This window comes from Protopterus annectens, chromosome 4.part1 (genome assembly GCF_019279795.1).
Source record: "Protopterus annectens isolate FY-2018-M chromosome 4.part1, PAN1.0, whole genome shotgun sequence".
NCBI classification, from domain to species: domain Eukaryota; kingdom Metazoa; phylum Chordata; order Ceratodontiformes; family Protopteridae; genus Protopterus; species Protopterus annectens.
Genome location: NC_056734.1, coordinates 246,552,390 through 246,578,423, shown reverse-complemented (window position 1 = coordinate 246,578,423; position 26,034 = coordinate 246,552,390).

Below are 26,034 nucleotides of genomic sequence, written 5' to 3'. Positions count from 1 at the left end.
TGTTCTATGAGTAGCATGTTTTGCCACACACAGACCAGGGTTCAAATCCAGTGCTATGTAGCACTAAATATTACAGTATCAGTCAAATACTGTTTAGAGATTTTCTCTCCACAGGAATACAGGCAAATGGTTGAAGTAGCCCATATTATGAGTAAATACTTGTGTGTTTAGATTTAACCGACTGTTAGAATCATTAGCAAGAATGTGAAAGTACAGCATAATGTAAAGGAAATAAATATAATAATAATTAAGTAAAATGAAATAAATAGTGTGTGTAATTCTCATATGCCTGTATGCCCGGAGTGTCTGTTCAAAGTTGCTGTAGCCAATTCATACATTCCATGCAGACGTCCTCTGCAGTCACTGCTATTGGGTTCTATTCCCATGCCTGGCAAGCAAGGCATGATAGTTGTGTAGTTTCTGTACTGTACACATATATGTCTCTCAAGTATCATGCTGTAATGTAATATAATTAGTAGTGCATAATCCACCTGGCACAGGATGATCACTGGAATGATTACCTAAATTGCAAAGTATCACAACATCAGCCCACAGTACACTTTGACAGTTATATAAGTCCACCTGATGTGCCAGTGTTCTGTGTAGTAGTGTACCACAGTTGTTACTGCTTAGCCCATACTGTCCCATGAGCATAGCTTGAGAGGTATATACATGCTAAAGCAGCTCTATGGGACTTGTACACATAAAGGACAGATTTGTAGAGTAGATAGTAGCACTGTTGTCAAGTAAATAGCTTATAATGTTAGTAATGGACCTCTTTTCTCACTCTTCCCACCCCTTATCTTCATTTCTTTGTTATTGTTTTCCATTGGTTATGGTTTACTATTCATATATGTTGTTAAATTACCTGTATTTTGGGAATGTATATTATTATTGTTCTGTATCATAATGGCTTCATATTAACATATCTAGTTGAATTACCTATTTTGTTGGCCTTATGCTGTAACTGTTACTGGCATGCTGTTAACATACTGAATGTTCTCTTTTATATTGCTTCACATAATCTGCATTGACATGTAACTGGGTTAAATCCAGTGTTCCAGCATGCTGTTATTACTAACTATATTTTGTTCACAACTAACCTATACTTAGTGCTATACCTCCATCACCACAGCATGTCAGGGTAAGCTGGTTCTTGCTGCTCTGCCTACCTTGCCTCAACTGGCTGTGGCACTAGGTCCTAGCACATCTGGGACCTAGGTCGATAGTGTCCCCTCCACTGCCCCTGCACCACCTGTGATGTTAGGTGGTACCACCTCAGGGGATGAGGCCTGGCCTCCCCCTGGGAGCAGTGGTGGAGTGGCTGCAGTCACCCAACAGGAACTGCTGGTCATGGTGTGCAGGAACATTCATTGGACCTGTGAACATTGCCTGAACCAGATTGAGGGCATACTGGCCAACCTGGTGGGGCAGGCTGGTGCTGGCTCCTAGCCTCCAGGGCAGCCACCTTCAGGGCAGTGAGAGAACAGTGTAGACTGTTGTTGTCAGGATGCACATGCAACTCTGATTCTACAACACCCTCCCTCTCCAAGGTGTTATCCCCCACATGGTCTTCTCTGTCTGCTGTTGCATCCTCTCCTACCAAACGTACCTTCCCACATGTACCTATGTCTCTTCCCCAACATTCCACTCTTTCTTAAAAAAAAAAAAATTGGGCACCTGTCCCACAAAAAAAAATGCCCATACATAGCTCTCCATCTCACACACATGTCCACTGGACACAGCTAATTTGGTTTAATTGGCTTAACAACACACTTATGTTGTCCTGACCCCTCTCTCAGGGTTTGAGAGTCCAAATTCATCTATAAAACCTGTCAAAATGCACAGCTGTTGCAGTACAAGAAATGGATAGCTATGGTTCTTTCTTATACCCGTCCTGCACATCCCTACCTGCTTTTCACATTGTTTTCCCTATGTCACCACTTTCCTATCACCCCCTTTTCTTTTCTTTATATATTTTTAGCTCGGGTTGAGCGCATTTGCACAGAGTGGTGCAGCACGCCATGCTGCTTCATTTAGCTCACCTTAAATGAGCTTTAAAGTGCTTTAATGTCTATATGTGTCTATTAAATTGCAACTCACATGTAGAAAAGAAGTATCTCTGCCCAATGTCAAACCCAGGCCCTGATCAACTATAGCACAATGCATTAACCTATCAAGCTACAGAGGCTTTAGTCCAAATTGGTGTTTCCAGCTAAACATACTGCATGCTACGCACAGACAAACATGTAACTGAAATAAAAAAAAACTAATGCATAACCTAATTCCTTCACTTCATCAGTTCTAACACACTGGACCAGCTTGTCTCATTTCCCACAATGGGAGATAACATTCTGGTTCTCACCAATATGAGCAACCGCTGCACCACTTTCATAGGATGTTCTTCCCTGGTGAGATCAGATCATCGATCTTTCTCATTCAAAGTTTCGATCTCAACCAACCTCTCCCCAGCTGTAATAGAAAAAGGGCATGAAGTATCGATAGAAACAAGTGATGAAGAAGAAGAAATTAGTTACTGAGTAGTTAAGGGAAGGAAATTTCTATTGGGAAAATGGTAAAAGATAGGAAGAGGAAATGTAAAGGATCGGGTATGAAAGAAAATAAAAATTCCTAGGGTAAAGAAAGGGAAAATAAATCAATAAGAGGAGAGCTGATAATTTTAACAATAAATATGAACACTAAAAAGAATATAAAAAGAAGATTAGGTGTATTAAGATGTTTTATGACACTTGATATGGATATTATTATACTGCAAAATACAAGAATGTTAACAGAAAAGGAGGAATTGCAAGTACAAAAGTTATGGGAGGTGAAATGATTTAGAATATAGGAAAGTAAACATGCTTAGTTATAGGAATATTATGTAAAAGTTCAATAGGAATTGTGGATTTTTAAAAACAAAAAACAGTGAAACCCAACTGAAGAACAACAAAAGCAAGTAATGAAATGCTGTGAAGTGTACCAGTGCTCAAAAATCCAATAAATCATGGGCTGATAATGTTGCACTTTATTATAAAATAAAAAAAATAACCACTCAGGTTTAGCACTTTCATCTACTAAACATTGACTTCATCAGAACACTGTTAATGTAATTAAAGCAGTTTAAGTACCAATCTTGCATCAATGGGAATTAACCTTCAACTAATCTACATATATAAATATTAATGAATAATGCTGAATATTCATATATCAACTTAAAGCCACAATCTACCTACAAATACATCTTAATTAAATACATCTTAATAAACAGTGGAACTACAGAAGGAATAATTTGTGAACCAAGACAGATTACTTTATTGTCTCAGAAAGTATGAAATCATACAAGAAGTTATGAGTGACATGTTTTTTAGATCATTTGGATATTTAGAAAGAGATTCAAGAAAAAAGATATATATAAAAGAGGCAAATATATTAAAAGAATAAATGAAAAATATTTAGACAAGGAAAGAATGGGAAGGATTCGGCAATTATGGAAAGACCATGTAGGCATGGAAAATTTTACAATAACTGGGCATCTTGGTGGGTAAGTTTTAATGAAAAATATAAGAAATGTTTTTGGAATGGCACATTTTAAAAAGAAAAGAGGAGGAGAAGAACAAGTACAAAGAAGTAAGGAAATATGTTTTAGAAATTTATCAAGAAATAAATCGGATTTTTTTCAAGAAGGAAAATAAAATACATGAGCTGAATCAAGCTAAGATTAAAATAATATTGTTTAAACAAAATGTATTTTTACAAGGAGAAAGTAAGATATGCCACCTTATTTAAACAGAATAGTAAAGGAAAACAAAAAAATAATAAGAGACTTAAGAAATGAGAGAAGAGAATGTGTTAAAAGGCAACCAGAAATAATGAACATAATGAAAGAAAATGTAGAACAGACATTTATAAAAAATAAGAAAGAAAACAAAAATGGAAAGTTAAAAAATTAACAAAACAGGATAATGAAGATTTAGAAAAAGAAATACCATTGGAAGATGTGAGTAATGTGCTAAAAATAATAAATATAGAATCAGCAATGGTATTGGTTAGAACAGAATATTATATGTATAAGGCCATCCTATACTGGCAAATTTACTTTGTGGAAGTATTAAATGAATGGTTAGAGGAAGATTTTGGACAAGAAGAGATATTTTTTGGTGCTATGAAATTTATATAGAAAAAAGGGGAAAAATAAGATATAAGAAATTGGAGACCAATAGTTTTAAATCATTTAGATTATAAGACTTTTATGAAGATAGTCAAAAAGAGATTGGAGACTAAATTAAATAAAATATTAGAAAAAAGCAACATTTGGGAAAAAAAAGAAAAAAGAAGCCAGGAGTTATTAATGATAATAACAGAAATTAAAGATGATATAGTGAATAGGAAAACAGAAGTTAAAATCATGGCAGATGATTTCAGTAAGGCATTTGATGGGATAGAATTTTATAGGAAATGTTGAAAACATTATGTGAGAAGATAGCAAATGTTTTTGTTTCAGCATATGGAAAAATACAGTAAAACTTGTAGTGAATGGTTGGTTAAGTCATGAAATAGATATGAAGAGTGGTATACAAAACTGCAGTGGTTAGTAAGGTAAAAACAGCTTTAAAAGAAGCATAGTATACAACTATAGAAGGGATTAAACCATCAGCTATGTTCTCTTATGTGGATGATATTGTTTTTATGATAAAGACTAAAGAATGGATGGAAGTAGCCATTTAGCAACTTAATCATTATTTGAGAACAATAGGAACAAGTATAAATAGAGATAAAAGTAAAGGTATAGGAGTAAAATGTGAAATAGAAAACATTCAGTTTAGTATAGAAGAGATAGCAATATTAGGTATAACATTTGGTAATGACAAAGCCAGAATGCAACAATGAGAAAATATAACACAACATTTAAATAATATACATTGTCACACAGAAAGAAAGCATATTTCAAACCAAGAGATGAAAAGTTAATATTGACAGCTCAAGAAAGTGGGCTATGTACATGCTGGTTTATAAAGTCCATTGAACTTGTGGGAGAAACAGACAAATGTAGGTTTTGTAAAACTGAACTGGAAACAGTCACACACCTTGTTGCTGGTTGTGACATACTAATGGCAGAAGGACTGTATACTGAAAGGCACAATAATGTAGTGAGACTGTTGCACTGAGGTTGTGCAAACATTGTGGTTTTGAAGTGGCAACATGAGCCACAAAGCATCATAGAAAATGATGAAGTCTACATCACATGGGATCATCCATAACCAACAATTCAAAAGACAGATGCTAGAAAACCAGATATAGTGGTCCAGGAAAAGAAGATAAAAGTAGCATTGATCATTGAAATTGCCACACCCAGGAACTACAGTGTCCTGAACACAGAGAGACATAAAGTTATAAAATATCAGGATCTGCAAGCAGAAATGAGAACAATGTGGAAGTAAAATACCCAAATAGTTCCAATAGTAGTAGGAGCAATGGGTCTTATAAAAAAAAGAGTTTAAAATCTTGTTTAGCTATGATAGCAATACATGTAACTCCATACAAACTGCAGAAGGAGTCATTACTGGTCACATTGCAGGTGCTGTGAAGAGCACTTTACATTAGAGTGAAATAATACTAATTTAATGAACTTTAATAGTACTTTGACTTAGGAATGGGGTACATTCCTGTCATGGTATTAGAAATCCAAAAGACTTGGAGAAATTAAAAAAAAAGAAAGTATATTTAATAAATACTGATTTATAGGGGAAAATTGCATATCTAGCAAATGTGTTTATGATTCCTATAGGATATGAAAAGGAATTAATCTCACAAAAAGAAAGAGGGTTGTGTTTTACAAAATAGAATAATATAAGAAATATGTAAAATATAGAGATTTTCTATGGAGATTATCAATAATTATAAGTGAAATTGAATATATAATATAAAAAAATAGAAGAAATAATATGCAGTTATTGCTGTGAAGCTGAAACAACATAACATGTTTCTTTTCTTGATGTAAAAGGGTGAAGAGACTATGGAAAAAGTCTGTGAAAATAATGTCCTGGAAGGTATTAAACAAATGAAGGATATAAGTGTGTGGGTCCCTATCAAATTACTGAAGTTTCAAAACTTCAAACATTATACAGCCGAGACCATATGATCAAAGTTTTGCACCCGCCACACCTCATGCTAATTAAATATACCAACTTCAAGATCGCACTACAGTGAGGAAAATGGTAATTTCACTGTTCCCCATTGTACGGTGATCTCCATTCAAACCATTAAAAGTTTCAAAACTTCAATCATATAATCTCGGATGTATGATCTCTAAAGTTTTGAAATTTTGGTAATCTGATAGGGACCCTTCAAGTATGGATATGTTGGAATATGGTTATTGTAGTAAAAGAGGGGAATATTTAAATAAATAGGTAGGAAGATGTTTTATTTAATATGAGCCATATGGAATGAAAGGTTGAATGAATTAAAATTTAATAGGAAATGGATATTGGCAGAGATATTGCAAAAACTAAGATTTTGGTTATGGAAAAAAAGGATGGGGTTAGAAAATTAATGGAAATAAAGAGAAGGAAATGTATGTATAAAGTTATGCAAATGATGAAAGGTGAGCATAAAACGATGTAAATAATGTATAATATGTAAATATTGCAAATATTGTAGATATGGTATTTAATATAGGACCCCTACTCTTTTTGATAGGTGCCATGGAATCTGTTACATCCACATGAGCAACCACCAATTCAAACACATGGGACTTCAGTTTTACATCTCAAACCTGTTTCCTTATTGTAATGTTTTTCACACACATAAAGGTACACAAAATATCCTTTTTAATATATACTATTGTAGGCATGCTTTCTACTAGCTAAAGTTCAGAAGGATCTTGTAACTTACAAGCAAGGCATGAAAAAGCCAACCATTCATTTCATTCTTAAGGTTTTCAAAATGTTACAGTGCAATATGTCATGTAGTGAACTGTAATGTTTTCCAGGTATTATATGTAGTACAGAAAGATGATGTTATAAATTCTCTCCTGTGCAGTGCAGTATGCTGTATGTAATAATTTTAAATGGGTATCCTGACATGAAATGATGCTGTAACCTATTTTATTAAACTCAGAATGTTTAATTTGATTTGAAAAAATGTTTTATTTAAATTAAGACTCCATGTGAGCTGTAAGCTGTGCACATGTGCTCTTGCTGTAACCAGAGTTGAACTATTTTACTGGATTTGACACCTTCAAACACCAGGGAAGTGTGTTTTAATTGTCATTTAACATTTCAGACAGCATTTTTTGCTGAATTCAGTCTGTATTACTAACTAGATTTTTTTTTTGCAGTATTTAAAGGTAATTTTGGAATATTGCTAGCACATGCCGCTACTGTCCAAATTTTCACAGAATGTCCAGATTTTTTATTCATATTTTGGAAAGCCATGCTGTAGGTGGATTGGATACTCTACAATGGGCCTAGGTGTGAGTGTATGCATGTGTGTGCCTTCTGTGGAAGGTTGGGCACTGGGCTGGCAACTCGACACAGTAAAACTCCACTGACAATCACGAGCGGAGAGCTGATCCGCTGTGGCGACCCTTAACCTGGAAAAGCCGAAAGAAGAAGAAGAAGAAGAAAAAAGATTTTGGATCTGTTCCTTACAAAATGTGTAATTTTCTGGCAAATCACTGAGGAATGAAGTCACTAAATAATGACAGAAGTCTGGGGTTCAGACTTTATAGGCTTCAGAAAATGCATGCTAATATAAAACCTGCCATTCTGTCAACATTCTATTTTTTATGAAGAATATTTAACAATTGTTCATATTTTGGGACTTTGGTTCCCATTATTTCTGTCTTTATCCAGAATTTTTGAGTTAAGAGGTTGAGATGTTTGATTGCTAGTGATTATTTTGTGATTCACAAACTTTGATACTGCACTGGGAGTTCAAGTAAGTGCTGACCTAGAAACACGTATTCTTATTGTGTGCTTCAACTGTCCTTTTTTGTTATATTTATTTATTTATATTACAGACAACAGAAACATTGTAATAAAGCAGGGTGATAAGTGGGCTGCTGGAATTATGAACAAAGCAGATCATGTAACTGCTACATTAGAAATGCTATCAGATGTTACATTTACAGACATCAATAAAATGCTAGCTGTAAACTTGTCCAAAGAGTTAAACATGCTCTGTATGAACTGCAGCTGTCAAATGACCTTCCAACAGACTTACGTGATTTTTTTTTATATGTGCATCTCTAAAAATATCTTTTTATATGAATTTCCTCAGATCCACAAGCAACTGAGGCCACCCTAAATTAGACCAATTGTTTTGGGCAACTGGTGAGTAACTGAAACAACTTCATTGCTGGATCTAGAACTGATATGGACAGTTGGACTACAACTGACTGAACATGAACTCTACTCATTGTTCAGTTCTACACATCCAAAGACAAACAAGAAGCCAAAAGAGAAATATCCAGTAAAAATTCAAATTAGAACAAATGTGACTAACACTCAGTACCGAATATAAGCCATATTAAAATATCAAAACAAAGCACAAAATCACTAAAGCAAAGGCATGACGAGATGAAGTTTTTATAATTCCATCTGTGAAGGCTAGATGGTATACAGGGACTATCATGGTTAGACGTCATCCACTGCTCATCAATAAATTAGTCTTAAATCTAAAAAAACTTGAGTTTGATGACCACCAGGAGTATTGTATCTGAAGCCATACTGCTGGTACCAAACAGATTAAAATATAAGCAAGCTGCAGAACTAAGAATCAATAAGTAATTAACTATGTGCAGCCTAACCTCAAGAGTATGTGGGATGTTTGCACCACTGTCCTGGGTATATCTCTTTACCATACAGACCCAAAAATAGGCATCCGACTGAATACCCAACCAAGTAGAATTTTTAGCTTAGCTCCCAAGACTCCTTTCTCACCACTTGCATTGAGTTTCATTGCCTTCCAGTACTCATTTGCCTATAGAAATACTGTGTGTGTGTGTGTATATATATATATATATATATATATATATATATATATATACACACACACACACACACACACACACACACACACACACACACACACACACACACACACACACACACACACACACACACACACACACACACACACACACACACACACACACACACACACACAAACTTCTGGATAATATTCTCCAGCACTATAGCCTTCTGTCCTGACTCATTGTAGTAAACTGTCAACACTCCAGGTGTCCAGGCTAAAGACCTCCCATGTGCTGATTCACTCTTGTAAATTAGCCAAATAATTATAAACACAAAAGGTAATGTGTTACTGAACAGCCTGTCCCATTAAAAGTGAATGCCAGCATCTTGGCATCCATTAATAATAAATATTAGTCTATTTCACTAATAAATAAGTAAACAGATGACCAGCCAGGAACTGTTTAAAAGTGGATAAAAAAAAATGATATTCCATACAGACGAAGAAAAAATATATGTCAAAGCTGACACACAAAGGGAATTGATTCATCAGAATTGTGTACCTAATGATTTTGAGACAAAAAGCTTAAATGATAACACAGTACCGTTTTCAAAAGTAAACATTTTCTTCAGAACTTCTCTTCATCAGAAACCAAGCAACAGCTCCATATTAAGTGGATGAATCATTCACTATATCGGTTATGCAACTTCCTTACTGATTCATTGTACCGACTGAACAGACACCCCTTTAGAGTAACAGTCCTTAGGCAGACAGTCACAAAGTTGCTTAGCCTGTCATCTCATTCTCAAATGATTTTTAGAAGGCTAGATTTAGAACTCTTCCTGAAGCATCTATATTTGAAAATGTAGTGATATGACAAGCTTTCACCTAACTGATGCCTGCCAGTTAGGGTATAGAATTAAAGTCCAGCCTGTTAATGCACTGCATATCATACCTAGAGTACAGGGCCTGATTCCCAGAAATATTGGTAGAATTAGTACTGGTTATGTCCAAGAACTAAGTGACAAGTATGAACAGTGTTCAGACACACAGAGGGGTTCCAACTGGGAGTTGGTATGCATCCATATTCATCTCTATTGACCATTGCTGTTCATAATGGTAATGCTAATGGACTACATTAGTAAATAGGTCTGAGAGGACAAATCAACAAAGCTGCTATATGTAAATGATGTTGCATTACAAACAGACTCTGAACTGGAACTTCAGCAAATGAGAGGAGACTAAAATGTAAAGCTGAAAGCACATGGGATGAAATTAAGTATAGACAACATTGTTGTCCTGGTTGCAAATGGGACAGTCAGAAGACATTGAAAACTGTGGTAGAATGGAAAATAGAGGAACAGATTAATAGCTTCAAGTATCTGGAAGACGTGGTTGATGAGTGGGGAAGTCTGAATGAGGAGGTCAGAGCTAGAAGTCAATCTGCTTCAGGGATTCCAGTGTCGGGGAGCATTCCAAACATCCTTAACACCAATTTAGCACTGATTCTTAACTGAGAAAAGTATGCAGTCCTGCACATGGGAGATAACCACTGTGGAAATCACAGAGGATGGCTAAACGCCTGTGTTGAAAGATGAATACAATTTCAATAGTCTTAGCTAAAGGTTTGGGTCTTCAGGAGAGCTTTCATTAAGATGTAGTTTCTGAATATTGTTGCATTTATTTCTTCCCGCTAATCTAGTTCCAAGAGTTTTGCTCTTCTCTACTGTGCTCCACCCATCTTGGAAGTTTTCCTCCTGGAGAGTTTAGCTGTTCATGCATTTGCCCTCCACTGACCACCTATATACGCCCTTTCACAGAAATAATGCAAAAAAATAATATATATCTGGCAAAAACAGCCAAAAGCTGTTCTGCTATCCTACTTTTTCCCCACTTCCTGCATAAATTCAACACACATCTGCAAAAAGAAACAACATGTGTAATATGTGGAGCACATCTTCTGATTCTGATGGCAACTTGTTTATATGTTTTGCCCTCCTTGCCTGGCAGTTTCCTTACTTTCTTCATACACCACAAAGCCTACTTAACCCGACATAAAACAATAAGGCTGTTAATTCATCCACCACCTTTTCTAAAAAAAAATCCACTTGCCTCCCCTGAGATTTCCACCCAGTATATTCAAAGTATGCCTTCATATTCTTACTTAAAAAATAAAGTTTTACTAAATAGTCTGATTAAGGAAACTAATCTTGGACTACTGTCACTTTTATTTGGTATAACAGTAGGTAATATCTCAATATGCAATTATGAACTGTTAATTTTGCTGCTTAAAGACAGTATAAAAACAAATAATTTTAACGGTATATCAGTTTCACGAAAGATAAATGATTCTAAAAGCAGATTTTTTGCTTAAGCATTGTTCAAGTATAGTGCAACCTAGCTACTTTGCTACAGAAAAGAAGTAAAAAAAAACAATCCCCTGGATTTACTATTCCTCCATGCAGGACTACCTTAGTCCAGCATGAAGGCGGACGTTTAGGAACAGGATGCATAGTAATGAGGCACGGTGCCTGAGCTCCTAATTTTACATGGAACGTGTAAGAGTGCTGGGGGCGTGTCTGAGAGCAGATCTCTGAGAATATACATGCCCCCCACAATAAAGAACAGCAGAAAGGGGTAAGAAATGAGCGAGACCACTCATAGGTGTCTGCATATCCCACCAACAGTCCCCTCGTGTACAACAGCAAAAGTATACAGAAATAAAATGAACAAACCCGTGTTTTTTTTTTTAAAAATCAGATTAAAGCAAACCGTAGGTGCGCGGGTGTGCCCATCGTTTAACTACTGTTAATGCAGCTTAAATGGCTGAAGAGGATAACAATGAAGATATATGCAAATGAAGCAGTGCAGCAATAGTGTAGTGGGCAGAGCATTTGCCATACGAGCAGGCATTCCCAGATCAAGTCCCACTGCAGCACATTCCATTTTCCATGGCAAAGCACATTATGACTAATATTTTTGTTGCATAACCCACTAAATAACATATATTTATGAACTGGAGTACTGCAGTAAATGCACATGTGAGGTGTCAGTGTCATAATGAATAAAGCACTAGTAAGCAAGTTTAAGCACCAATAAGCAGTAGCAAGCATATTTAAGCACTAGTAAGCAAGCTTAAGCCCGTTTGCATGAGGGTAAGCAATGTGCACACAGGTTAAGCAATTCTTAAGCTAACTCTCTGTAAGCATATGTAACCGGAGGTTAGCATTGCTTACCCTCATGCCAATCTGCGCAAACCCACTTACAAATGCTCAAAAGTGCCGTAATCACTCTGTATCCAATGGCCCTTGTTCTGCCCATCAACAAAATAAACAGCCATGCAGGTCTTGATCCCAGGACCCTATACACCACAGTCACAGTAGATAACCACCAAGCCATCACAGAAGTACAAAAGAATGAGGCATCAGCAAACAAGCCTTCACCATAGTAAAACCAAACTGAACCTGTGAAAGGAATCAGTATACAGACATATGTGCCTTAACCCACTACATATAACATGAATATGTGAACTGGAGTAAAACAGAAAGGCCAGAAGTCAGGTGTAATTGTAACAGAGTGTTGAAGTTCCCAATAAAACACAATGACCCCATACAGTGCATGTACACATGAATCATGGATACCAGGCATACATATAAGGTGTAATGAATAATAACTCAATGCCAAAGAGGAATGATAATGCAATGTCTAATGTAAGCAACGCTAAGCATTGCACAGGCCAGCTTATGAGGTATAAGCAATGTGTAGGCTAGCTAACTCAATGTGCCCAGTGTTATACCCCTTTAAACAATCCCAACCTTAGGTAAGCAGGTTTGCCCATAGCCTAGCCTTTTTAAAACTGGCCAATTATGGAAAAGTGAGGGAAATTGTCCCTACTTAAACCCAAGAGGCGGGAATACATCTCATAACTGGTTGTAGCTTCCCCTTGCAGGCACAATGGCAGTAAGGGGAGAAGGTGTGTGCTTTCAGGTGCAGTGCTGGTGCATTCAGGAGTCCAGAGTCATGGCAGGACTCCTTGTCAAAGACCATGATCAGAGACTGCTGCAGGGCCAGTACCAGGACTCCCAATATAAGGCGGAGGCCTGGGACTGTCCCGCCTATGACCTCATCAGTGTCAATGGCATAACCCGAACTGGTGAGCAGGTCGAGCATCACTATGCCGACCTGAAGTGGCATAATGGGGACCTCTTGGACCAGTGGATCCAAGAAGCTAGAGTGGCAGGGGATGTTCCAGTTGTGTGTAAGAATCACCCCAAATGTGTGTAATAATTGCCAGCTCAGGTATATCATGGATAGGTATGGCTAAATATTCCTCTTATGTCCTCCACAGCTGCAATGGAGTGGGCCATAAACCAGGAGGCCCACATCAGTCTCCTGGCGAGGTTGCAATGGGAGGCAGGTCAGTAATACTCATGCATTTACAGTCATAGGAAATAAAACTAAAAGTAGTAGTAAATCAATTGCCTGTAATAATCTGTATTGTTCAAGGGAAGTACTGCATACACTGGAGAATATGGCAGGAAGAATCTCATATAGTATGTATATAAATAAAAGCATAACAGCCTGACAATAAAGGTCTAATTGCTGGAATGCATGTGTATACTCTGGTATCATATGGTAATGTAGATTTGCAATCATGTAATAGTACTGTTGTATTAAGCATGTTACCCACACTGTGCATCATAAATTGAATGTGTAGGAATGCCTGTATATGACTGGTATAATCTCCAGAGGCTGTTTAGCACAACTGAGAGACACACAGACAGAAAACAAGGAAAATGCAGACAACAAAACCCAAATAACACATACAACTGAGATGTGAACTGCTGTTTTGTTTAGCACACACAGCCATGGTTTGAATCCTTCCAGTGGTAGTAGTCTGCATACAGAATCATACCACACAACTGTACAGATATGTCCAGAATGTCCAGTAAAGTGGCCCATATCTGTTGCCTATCAACCTGTCCCCCTGGGAAACCCGTGGGATGACCCCAGACATATAGGCAGCAAACAGGAAATACAACTGATTGACACACATCTATGAGAACAAAGCTGGAACACTAGCAACTCCCCAAAACCTTATGAGACTAAGAAGCCACATATGTCCCATTTACACCCCAACTTGTAATGCTGTGGCCAGAGTGTGTACAGTAAAAGAGTGAGATGTATGTGCATAATAGTAATGTGGAATCTGGTACTGTGTGTGGGAACATTCAGGTAGTGCTAACAAACATTTCTCCCACAGGTCTACCAGATACCAACACTGTGCCCAGAAATACAAGAATGATACCCTGTACTGGTACTGTTTACATTGGTATTGTATGGCATTGCGACTGATGCAGTTGCTCTGAATAATAAGGTATTACACATCACTGTTGCCCACACTGTCCTACAAAATATTACTGTCTAGGAGATCTGTATAAGGGTGTTGTAATACAAGTTCAGAATGCAAAAGCACAGGGGATTAATAAGACAGAAAGCAGATAGGAGACATACAGCAATATCTATATAGCAGACACAACTGTGATGGACAGTGTTTAAGTTGTAGCAGACACAGCCATGGTCTGAATCCTTAGAGTCGATGTTGGCTGCATACAGAATCATACCCCACAACTGTACAGATCAGGCCAGAATGTCCAGTATATGGGCCCATATCTGCTGCCTGTCACCCTGTCTCCCTGGTAAGTCTGTGGGATGATCACAGATGTTTAGCCAGCAAACAGGGAATACAAGTGATTGTCAAACATCTATGAGAACAAACCTGTCACTGTAGCAACCCCCAAAACAGTTAGGAGAATAATATTTCAAGCATGCCCTATCTACACTCCCATGATGTCAAGCTGTGACCAGAGTGTGTACAGTAACAGAGTGAGATGTATGTGCATAATATTAATGTGTAATCTGCAAGTTTGTGTGGCAACAGTCAGGTACTGCTAACAAACATTGTTCCCACAAGTACGTCGGATACGAACACTATGCTGAGAAATAAAGACCATTATAACCTGTACTGGTACTGTTCACTCTGGTATTGTATGGAATTGTGAGTGTTGCAGTTTCTCTGACTAATAAAGTATCACTGATCACTGTCACCCACACTGTGCTACATAATATAACTGTGTAGGAAAGCATGTATATGTGTGTCACGTCACTAAAATATTCTAGATATGTCCCGGCACACCAGCATGTGGTCAACACATGGCCAGAGTCTGTACATAAAGAGTTGGATAGCTATGTGCACAACATCAACCTTGAATCTGAGAGTATGTGTAGAAACAGTTAGTGTTAACAAACATTCCCTCCACAGGTATACCAGGTAAGAGGTGCATACTGCAGACAAAACCAGTTCATGTGTAACGATGATGGCAGCCAAATCACTGTTCAAACTAATGCTATAGGGTAGTGTAGTAAGACTTGTAAGGTACAGATAACAGCACTGATTAGGAAAGTAATGTGGACTACAGGAATATACTAATTGTTAATTGACATCTTTTTCTCCCCCCACCATATCTCCAATAATCAACATACCTACCCCAACTGGTATGTAATGGCACCTATGTTCTGATAATGTCCAATTGTTTGATAAATATTTTAATTGTTCCCATGCATGTGCTATATTGAATTATTCCAACAGTGGTAGCATGGTGCCATCAATGTACCTGCATGCTGTTCTAATTACCACTGTGGTCCCATATATGTATGTGTTCTGTTTGCTATGCAACTGTTCCGTATCTGGTGTCTGGATTAATGGGAATATCTATGCATGCTGTTATACCTAACCCTGGAATGTGTTGACTATTACTAACGCACATATGATGATGAAATCTAAATACTAAAGCATGCTTGGGAAAGCCAGTTCCAGCGGACCCACTTGTCCCACCTCAGCTGGCCATGGCACAGGGCACAGCATGTCTGGGGCCCAACCCGGGACCTCCCTGTCCATTGGTCCTGCACCACCTTTGGGTGGAACTGCCTCAGGGGATAGGGCTTGCCCCTCCCGCAGCGGGCACGGACAGGCACCTGTCAGCCATTGCCAGGTCGGGGTCGTGGTGCATAGAGAGATCAACCAGCAGCTTGATGATCTTCTACACAAGCTAGAGGGCCACATGTCGCAACTAGAGTGTCAATCTGGCTCTGAAACTCAGCCTCCAAACACAGCCTAAATCAGGGCTGTGAAGATGCAGTGGTGACTGCCCATGGGTGGGAACCTCAGTCCCACTGTTTCCACTAGGGGGCTCATGGGCTTCCGAGATCCCAACACTCCTCCCCATGAAGGTGTTTACCCCCCACATGCATCATATACCTCCTCTGTATGTGTCTTGTTTGTCTTGTCTGTTAACCTACCCGACCTACCTCCCCAAATATACCTACTACCATTCCCCAACATCCCACTCTCACCTGAAAAAAAAAAGGGCAATCTGTTTCCACAAAAAAATCATGCCCCATACATAGCTGTCCATTCACACATGTGTCCACTAGACACATGTAATCCAGTTTAATTGGCATCACAAATTATTATTGTTGTCCTCACCCCTTCCTATGGGATTGAGTGTCCAAATTTACCTCCAATTCAGTGTATATGCACAGCTGTTGCTGTAGAAGAAATGGGTAGCTATGGACCTTCCTACATTATTCCTGCACATCCCTGGCTAGTTTCCCTACTGCCTTTCCCTCTTTGTGCCCCGTTTTTAACCACTTTCCTATCAACCCCTTTTTCTTTTCTTTTAAAGATATTAACATGGGGGTAAGAAGGAGTAAGCACTTTTAAGCAGCAGTAAGCGGGTTTAAGCCTGTTTGCATGGAGGTAAGAAATGCCTATACTGGTTAAGCAATTTAGAAGCTAACTGAGTATAAGAAACTGTAACTGTAAGTTAGCAGTGCTTACCTTCGCGCAAACCCGCGCAAACCCACTTACAGCTGCTCAAAAGTGCCTTAATCACTCTGTATCCAATGGCCCTTGCTCTGCATAGCAACAAAATAAACAGCCTTCGTAAGGCTCAAACCCAGGACCCTACACACCATAGACAAAGTGATTTACCACTAAGCCAAACAACAGAATGAGTTCCTGCTCACAGTGAATGAAAAGGGCCAACACCAACATCATTTTCCTAGATATTGGAGTGTGTTTCCATGCAATTGGCAATGGGAATGTTACCACAGCTGTTCCACATGCAATCAGCTAGAGGAGGGCTGCAATTTGTGCAGTGGCCATCAGCTGATCATGAGCATCAATTAAAATACACATGCTGCTGCCTAAGCAAAGCAGGTGTAGGTCTCCACATCTTCCAGAGAGGGAGTGAGAGAGTCAAGACAGAGACAAAGTAAAGTGAGGGAGGGGTGGGAGAGTAAAACATAATCATGTTTGCGTCACTCACCTACCAACACAGGGTATCAAACCCCTGATGACTATGTCATGCTATAACATTTCTATGCAGTTATCAGACGCGCCACATAGGCTACATGTTGAGGAGCTCTTAAAACGTATATGTGATGGTGAGTGGTATCTGCAACAGGGATATGGTAGCTATACGGTAGGTGTAGTACACGTGCCTGTCTGCATGAGCAGGTGCCAGTATAAACACAGCCACACTCTCACAGGGATGCACACACATTGACACACATGGCAGGGCCAGGAATACAACTCATCCCTAGTGAGATTGCCACAACACATTTCTGTACAGGTATCACATGCACCACAGGGGTCATACAGAGGTTATATGGGGAAAGGGTATGTGGAGGTGCCTGACATTGGACAGCATGCTTCAGTATGCCAATGGCGGTTGTTGTGAGTGTGAATGTGATCATACACATCATACAACACACACGCACACACACAGGGTGCCAATACCGACATGCATGGGTGCATTGCTTCACAGGTGTGTAGTGGTCAACTGTGCCAGGCAGTTATAAAAGGCTAGATGATGGGTATACCTTGGCATCAGCCCACATGACAATGGTCTGCATTGTGGCTTAGGGGTGTAGTTTCTGGATTTGCCCACACAAGTGGGTATTGTATTCACCATCCAGTCACCTGGGTGACTATTGTGTGTGGCCAATGCTGTGCATTGCTTTCCATGTATGTTTTCCTTAGTTCATGACATGGATGGTGTCTGGGATGTGCACACCTCCCACATGCATGTACAGTGACATGTGGAACTGTACCTGGGGTGTCTGGCCCATGTTGCGCATACAGATCAGATGTACCAGTCCTGGCCTCATGTGTCGGAAACTGGTAATGAACAGCAGGTTTACTCTGCACCTACATTGATAGCATGATACCATCATTCCCTGGTGTCAGTGGCATCTGTCCATACAGGACATGTTTTCAGGCATGGTATGTCCTTTGTGGGTCACACTTGATGGCACCACAGGTGTTGCAGGTGTCCAGTGGAGAACATGGGGAAGGTGCACTGTTGGTATGTACATGTCTATTGGACAGACGGACAGGGTGGCATGCCCTCTGTAGCCCACTGCAATCACAACATGGTTACTATCAGTGGGCAATATGCAGGGTACTACCAACATAGCAGCTGTTGCCTAGGCAAGTGTGTGTGTGTTTGTATGAGACATGGGTTGAGAGTGTTCTCTGGGTAATACTAGGGTTGTTAACCTTGTTTTCCTGGCTTTGATGTCACATGTAGGGGTATGGATTTGCACCCCAGCCTTTCGACTCTTTCACATCTGTTATCCCTGTGTGGTGGACATTGTGATATATACCAGGGCCACCATATAAGAAATCTGCAAAACCCACTCCACCTTGAGCCCAGTTATCTCACACACACACACACACACACACACACACACACACACACACACACACACACACACACACACACACACACACACCTGCCATGTCTGGGAATAGAACTCCTACCTAACTAGTTTATTACATTACAGCACTATGCAGTTATAGGTCACACCACAGAGATTACTGGAGTACTCTTTCCCCAAAGGTGCATTTCACACTGAATGACATCAGCAGGATTGCCAAAGTAGGGCATTTGAATTGTAGTGAGTGTGGCCAGGCTAAATTGCATTGCTCCCTACACAGACATTGAAACACACACCCTACACAGACATTGAAACACACACAAAACATCTACAACCAACATGTGCGGGAACAGAACCCCTACCAGAGCTCTATATCACACTACAGCATAACGCTGTTATAGGATGCACAATGGGGATTACTGGAGTACTCTTTTCCCAAAGGTGTATTTCGCAATGGATGACATCAGCAGGATTGCCAAAGTAGGGCACTTGAAGTGTAGTGAGTGTGGCTAGGCTAAAATGCATTTTTCCCTACACACACAGTCCCCATGTCTGGGATTAGAACTCCTAACTAACTAGTTCATCACACTAAAGCAGTATGCAGTTATAGGAAGTGCTACAAAGATTACTGGGCTACATCTTTCCAAAAGGTGTATTTCATAGTGTATGGCATCAGCAGCTTTGACAAAGTAAGGTAATTTCATTGTAGTGAGTGTGACTAGTCTAAAAACATTGCTCTCTACACAGATGGTGAGACACACAGTAACCATTTCTGGGATTAGAACTCCTACCTAACTAGTCTATCATACTACAGCAGTACGCAGTTATAGGATGCGCCACAGATATTACTGGGCTACAGCTTTTTGAAAGGTGTATTTCACAGTGTATGACATCAGCAGCCTTGACAAAGTAAGGCATTTGAATTGTAGTGAGTGTGAGTAGCCTAAAAGCATTGCTCTCTACACAGATGGTGATATACACACACACACAACACACACACACACACACACACACACACACACACACACACACACACACACACACACACACACACACACAAAATTGCCATGTCTGGGATTAGAACTCCTACCTAACTAGTTTATCACACTACAGTAGTACACAGTTATAGGCCATGCCATGGAGATTACTGTATTTCAGTTTTCCAAAAAGTGTATTTCACAGTGTATGACATCAGCAGCCTTGACAAAGTAGGGCATTTGAATTGTAGTGAGTGTGAGTAGCCTAAAAGCATTGCTCTCTACACAGCTGGTCATATACACACACACACAACACACACACACACACACACACACATACACACACACACACACACACACACACACACACACACACACACACACACACACACACACACACACACAGACACACAGACACACACACACACACACACATATATACACACACACACACACACACACACACACACACACACACACACACACACACACACACACACACACACACACACACACACACACACACACACACACACACTTGCCATGTCTGGGATTAGAACTCCTACCTAACTAGTTTATCACACTAAAGCAGTATGCAGTTACAGGAAGCTCCATTGAGATTACTGGCCTACACCTTTCACAAGGATGTATTTCAAAGTGGATGACCTCAGCAGGCTTGTCATAGTATGGCTATGGGGAGGGCAGTGTGTGTGCATGGGCCATAACCCATTTATCTAGAGGTTGACACACCACGTGTGGGCACACTCAGTGTTATATTACACAGGTATGTGTATACAGCTAGCACTTGCACCACATAGTCCATAATGTTGACAGATACCAGTGGCTAAAGTCTACAGTGAATAATATCCAAACCTCATGTGGTTGTAGCCATTTGGCTTTGTGCTGGGTAGGACAAGCCTTATAATGGATGGGCCCTTGTGACAGTCACTCTCTTCCACACATCTGTGTATGTCTACTTTTGGCTTATTATGGTGTGTTGTCCTTAGGTATATGCCTGTATTCCTATCCAGTGTGTGTGCAAAGCATGAGTGCTGCATACTGAAGAGTGTCTGCACTAATATCTGCAACTGCCAGATATATCTGGTCCACTGTTGTTTGCAGACATGGCCTTCATTTGTTTAAGTGTGTGAGCATGCCCAGTATGACCTTCTGTATTGAATGTGTGGATCGATTCCAGGTAGTTTGTACCGCAGTGCTGATCTTTGTGTTGTACACCTACAGGTAGCATACTGTTTCTGCAGGGTATCTGTCGATCATTTGGCAATATGGGGGCAAACTGTGCAGGGGATAGTGTGTACTGTATGTGATTGTGTCTGTGCTGCTTCAACTGCATAGTACTGCTGTTAGCAGAGATGTTCAGACATGTGTACTGTTATACACAGTGATGTTTTCTATTCTCATGTACTGTCAGGTGGACATTCTTGCTTACAGTAATGACATGGGAGACAAGGGTGACTGCAGTTGTGTCTGGTATTGTGGGCAGACACCTACGTATTCATAGTAAGTTATGCCATTCTGGAAGGGGAGCTGCAGACACTTGGTGCTGGGTTTGTGTATTCAGTTCAGCACCTTGGTACAGTGCTAACAGAGGATCCCATACTTGTCCGCCCATAAACATGGCAGTATGGCCTTATCTTGCTATGGCAATGCCTCACAGCTGTACAGATTTGTACAGGTTAGCCAGAGACAGGTGCCATGTGTCAGGACATTTACCCTATTGTGGTGCATGGGCAAGTGTGTAGCCACCCATTTGTGTGTTTGCAGCCAGGGATAGTGTGTGCACACAGCTTGGTGTCGGACCCTGCACATTCCATGCTGCCCATGCTCCTATACCCCCGTCTGTTATTCTAACTTCTTCCATACATTATGCATACATTCTCTGATACTTTCCTTAAGGGTATCACCACATCACAGGTGCGTGTTAGTGTTAGTGTTAGTCAACAGTTCATGCAGTGGGACATGGTGGGCATGTTACTGTGCTTTGTCCACATGGCCTTGCATATGGCTTATATGGAGTGTGTTATGTTGTTATTTGGGTGTCCATTACATAACATGCACTGGCAGTACATGTCAGACACAGGTATTTGGCAGGCACCTGTGGGGCATTAGGTGTTGCTGCAGGCCAGATGTGGCAGGCCATTGCATTCTGTCAGTCCTACAGTCCCAGACCACCATACAGTATAATCCCCTGGGGTGACAGGGTAGGTGTGATAGTTGTTCATGCCAATACCTTCTATCAGTCTTGATCAGGTGGTGTGGATGTTGGAAGGGTGCTACCTACAGCTAGGGAAACACCTGAATGGGAAATATGCACTGCATGTTGCAGTCTTCTGCTATTGCCATATACAGGTGGGGTCTTACTGTACCCATTCCCCACAGCAGGGATATTGCCAGAGAGGTGCCTGTGGGTGGTGTTTGCATGGCTGGGTGCATGTGTGCTATGGACACTACTTGCATCTGACACACAGATATGCATGGGGCATTACAGTTATGCTGGCATGTGCAGGTGCATCAGCTGATCCACAATACATTAGCCCTGCCTCCTTTGTGATTTGCAGGTATTCAGGCAGACATCACTGGTATCCCCTACTACAGGTCCAGTTACTGTGATGCATACCTATATGTACAAATCCAAGGGTGTCTCCATTTCACAGTTACACAATATATACTGTATGTCTGGGGTACTTTCCCCTGTGTACAGCTTGTATATCTAGCCCAACAGCCATGTCATGTCAATCTTTCAGATGGTGACACATGTTACTACCATACATTTACAATGGCTTACTGCTAGCATGTGTTATACTGGTGGGGATTGTCATTGGCACTGCAGTCATGAGGGTTTGTCCCTGTTATCAGCAGTAGTGGCCAATGGCTACCAGATCTTACCTCAACATAAATACATACTGACCACTCTCACACATAATGAAACACACACCATCCTAACACATACAGACCTGCATATTGTGCAAATGCTACAACCTATCTTGCTACCTTGGTCACCTCTTGGGATCTGTGCTCCACTCATATTATACCTACTCATACATGTTACTACATTTCTACACAGGATTGGGGGGGGCACATCTGAGTGTCACTACATTTCTACACTGGAATTGGGGGAAGGGGCAGACCTGTCTGTTTCCACATGTCTACATAGTCGTGGGGGGCACACCTGACTGTTACTACATTTCTACACCAGATCGTGGGGGCACACCTGACTGTTACTACATTTCTATGCTGGATTGGGGGTAGGGGCACACCTGACTGTTTCTACATGTCTACATGGGAGTGGGGGGCACACCTGACTGTTACTACATTTCAACATAGGATTGTGGGGGGGTCACACTTGACTGTTTTTACATTTCTATACAGGATTGGGGGGGCACACCTGACTGTTACTACATTTCTACACAGGATTGGGGGGACAAACCTAACTGTTTCTACATTTCTACACATGATGGGGGGCACACATTACTGTTTCTACATGTCTACATAGGATGGGAGGCACACCTGGCACTTGCACACATTTGCTATGACTGTACTGGTATGTAAGGTACTCTATTTAATTCTGTATTGTAACCTATCATAATGACTAGAGGCATATCAGTGTACTACAGGTCTTAGCTTTGGTTGCTCTACATAATAGTGTTGACTATTTACCCTTCAGAACTAACATCCCACTGCCTGATCTGCTGTAGTCTGTCTGTGTAGGCCTGGGGGGGAGGTTACCCATAGGTATCATTCAGAGGCCATATCACAGGCTCTGTTTGGGTTTGTCTACACCTGTCCTGCTGACTGTGACTGTTGTTGGGTATGTGAACCTCCCTGACTGGCATGTGTGAGTCATATGGACATACATGTCACCCAGAACATTTCCTGCAGTGGGTTTATTTGCCCTGTGTAGTACTGGCTACTATGGTGACTCCAATATGTGTTACAGATGTAATGGTGCCACTATGGGTGTTTACTATCTGCTGCCATAACATTCAGCCACTCAATTCCCTTGCATGCTCACATTCATATCATAGATACAGGTAATGTCACACTCTACTCCATTTAGCAATTGGTAGATTGATTGACTTACCTTGTGGGTGTGCCAGGATTGAGGATGTTCCTGGGGGGCTGCCTATGTCAGATGCACATAGTACACTTCCTATACATGGTTGAGCACAGGTAGTGTCATGTTTGGCATCCCTTTTACTGTATGTGCGAGTCAGAGAGAGGTGTCATTCCCTGGATCCCTACTGTGTCAGTGTATGTGCTATGCATTGTCTCTTTGCCAAGTCCAGGGCATACTGGGCATGCATCCATCTGCTTAGTGGGGCAGGCTCAGGTTGTTTCTCCTCCGAGTCACTCTGTGCCTGGGCAGGCCTTGGCATTGGTGGGACGCTGTGTGGCCCTTCCCCGTGCTGGTCCTGCTGCAGCTGTTTCCACGGGATCATATTGCATAGCATGACACATACCATAACAATTTGAGTACATGTAGCTTGTGAGTACTGCAAGGCTCAACCGGATGTGTCCAGACACTGGAACCGTGACTTGAGCATCCCAAGCACACACTCTATTATATGTCTGGTCTGTGTGTGTGCCTCATTATGGGGTTCTTGTTCAGGTGTGTGTGCGTTTCTGATGGGTGTCATCAGCCATGGCTCCAGTGTGTAACCAGCATCCCCCACTAGGTGACCATAGGGGATACCCCCACTGGCAAATCTCTGGTACAGTTGTGTCAGATGCCAGATGTGGGAATTGTGATAGCTTCCAGGGCAGCCAGCACACACATTCATTATAATGCCCTGGGCATCACACATGACCTGACACTTGATGGAGGGGAGGCTCCTGTGGTTGATGTAGGCTCTACCCTGATCACCGGGTGGTGCTTTGATGCATATGTGCGTGCAGTCTATAGCATCCACTACCTCAGGGCATTCTGCTATTTGGTGGAAGAGACGCATATTGCTGGCCAGCACCTCATGGGTATTGAGGAAATATACGTGTTCACTGGCATGGGAAGAAATGGCATCCAGGAACTGGTGGAATACTCCGGATGCTGATGCCTGTGAGATCCCCATGATATCCTCAGTTGAGCTATGGGAGGTACCTGTGGCTAGTATTCCTAGGCCTACACATACCTTAGTATCCACTGGGATGGGTTCCCCTCGGGCAGTTTGGTGTGTCAGGCGTGGCTGGCACAGCTCAACAATTTGCTGTGGGAGGTCCATGTCCACCCTATAGTGCTCCACTATCTCCAGCTCATGTAGCCCCTGGTAGGTAACCCTGGGTCTGTACACTCTTCCCCATCTCCTCACTGTGGGTTGATCAGCAGCATTCACATCCTCACCACCCTCAGCCTCTTGCACATGTTGTTCTATGTTGCCTGCTGCAGCCCTTATCCTTTTGTAGTTTTGTTTGTTAAAAGTTCCCTGCTTGTATACACTGGTGATGAGTATGGAAAAAAACAGAGGGGAAGGTTTTTGCATAGTTTATAGCAGTGTTCTGGCCTGGGCTGGTCTGCTACCTGTGTAATTGGCTGATTCTGATACATTTCACCTGCCAGCTTTGCTAGTTCTCCTTGATTACCTTCCTACTGCTGTTTTCCCTTCCCATTGCCTTCATGTTTAAGCCCAGGAGCATGTCGCGCAAACAGAGTGCTCAAATGTGCACAGAGCTACTATTTCCTGATTTAACTTTTTTCTTTCCTTTAAAACCCGGTGCGCGGTATGCGCACCCTCTTTTGCAATGTAAAGAGTGATAGGCAGACTCAGGCAGGTCTTAACTGGGTCTTAGCTAGGAGCAAACCTGAGCCACAGGGCTCCAGTCCACTTACAGTATGCCTGACACACACCCCCATGATGTCAGCTAACTCCTAGGCTTGCACTAAGCTATTCCTACTCTTACACTGTTGGGACCTGACTAGCATGCTTGCGAAAAGTGTGATTCACTATCATTCCCCTCATTTGCATAGGATTGCCTGCTAATGCATAGTTATATGTCTCACACTGAGCCTCCCCCTTTAGCAACCACTACTCACTGGCCATGTTGTCTTCTGTCTGCCACTGACTTTCATGGCAGAATAGTGATTTTAGTTAGAATGTTTATTTTAGATTTATTTTATTATTTCCCCCCATCCCGTTTGCGCGCCGCTGCCCTACGCTTAAATAGCCGAGACTGGCTAAAAAAAATAAAAGTTGATTTTTTTATTTTGTAAGCTGTTTGCAATGCCAATGGCTTTATACTTGGCCATTGGCATGCTTCCTGACTGATATGCAGCCTTTATCTG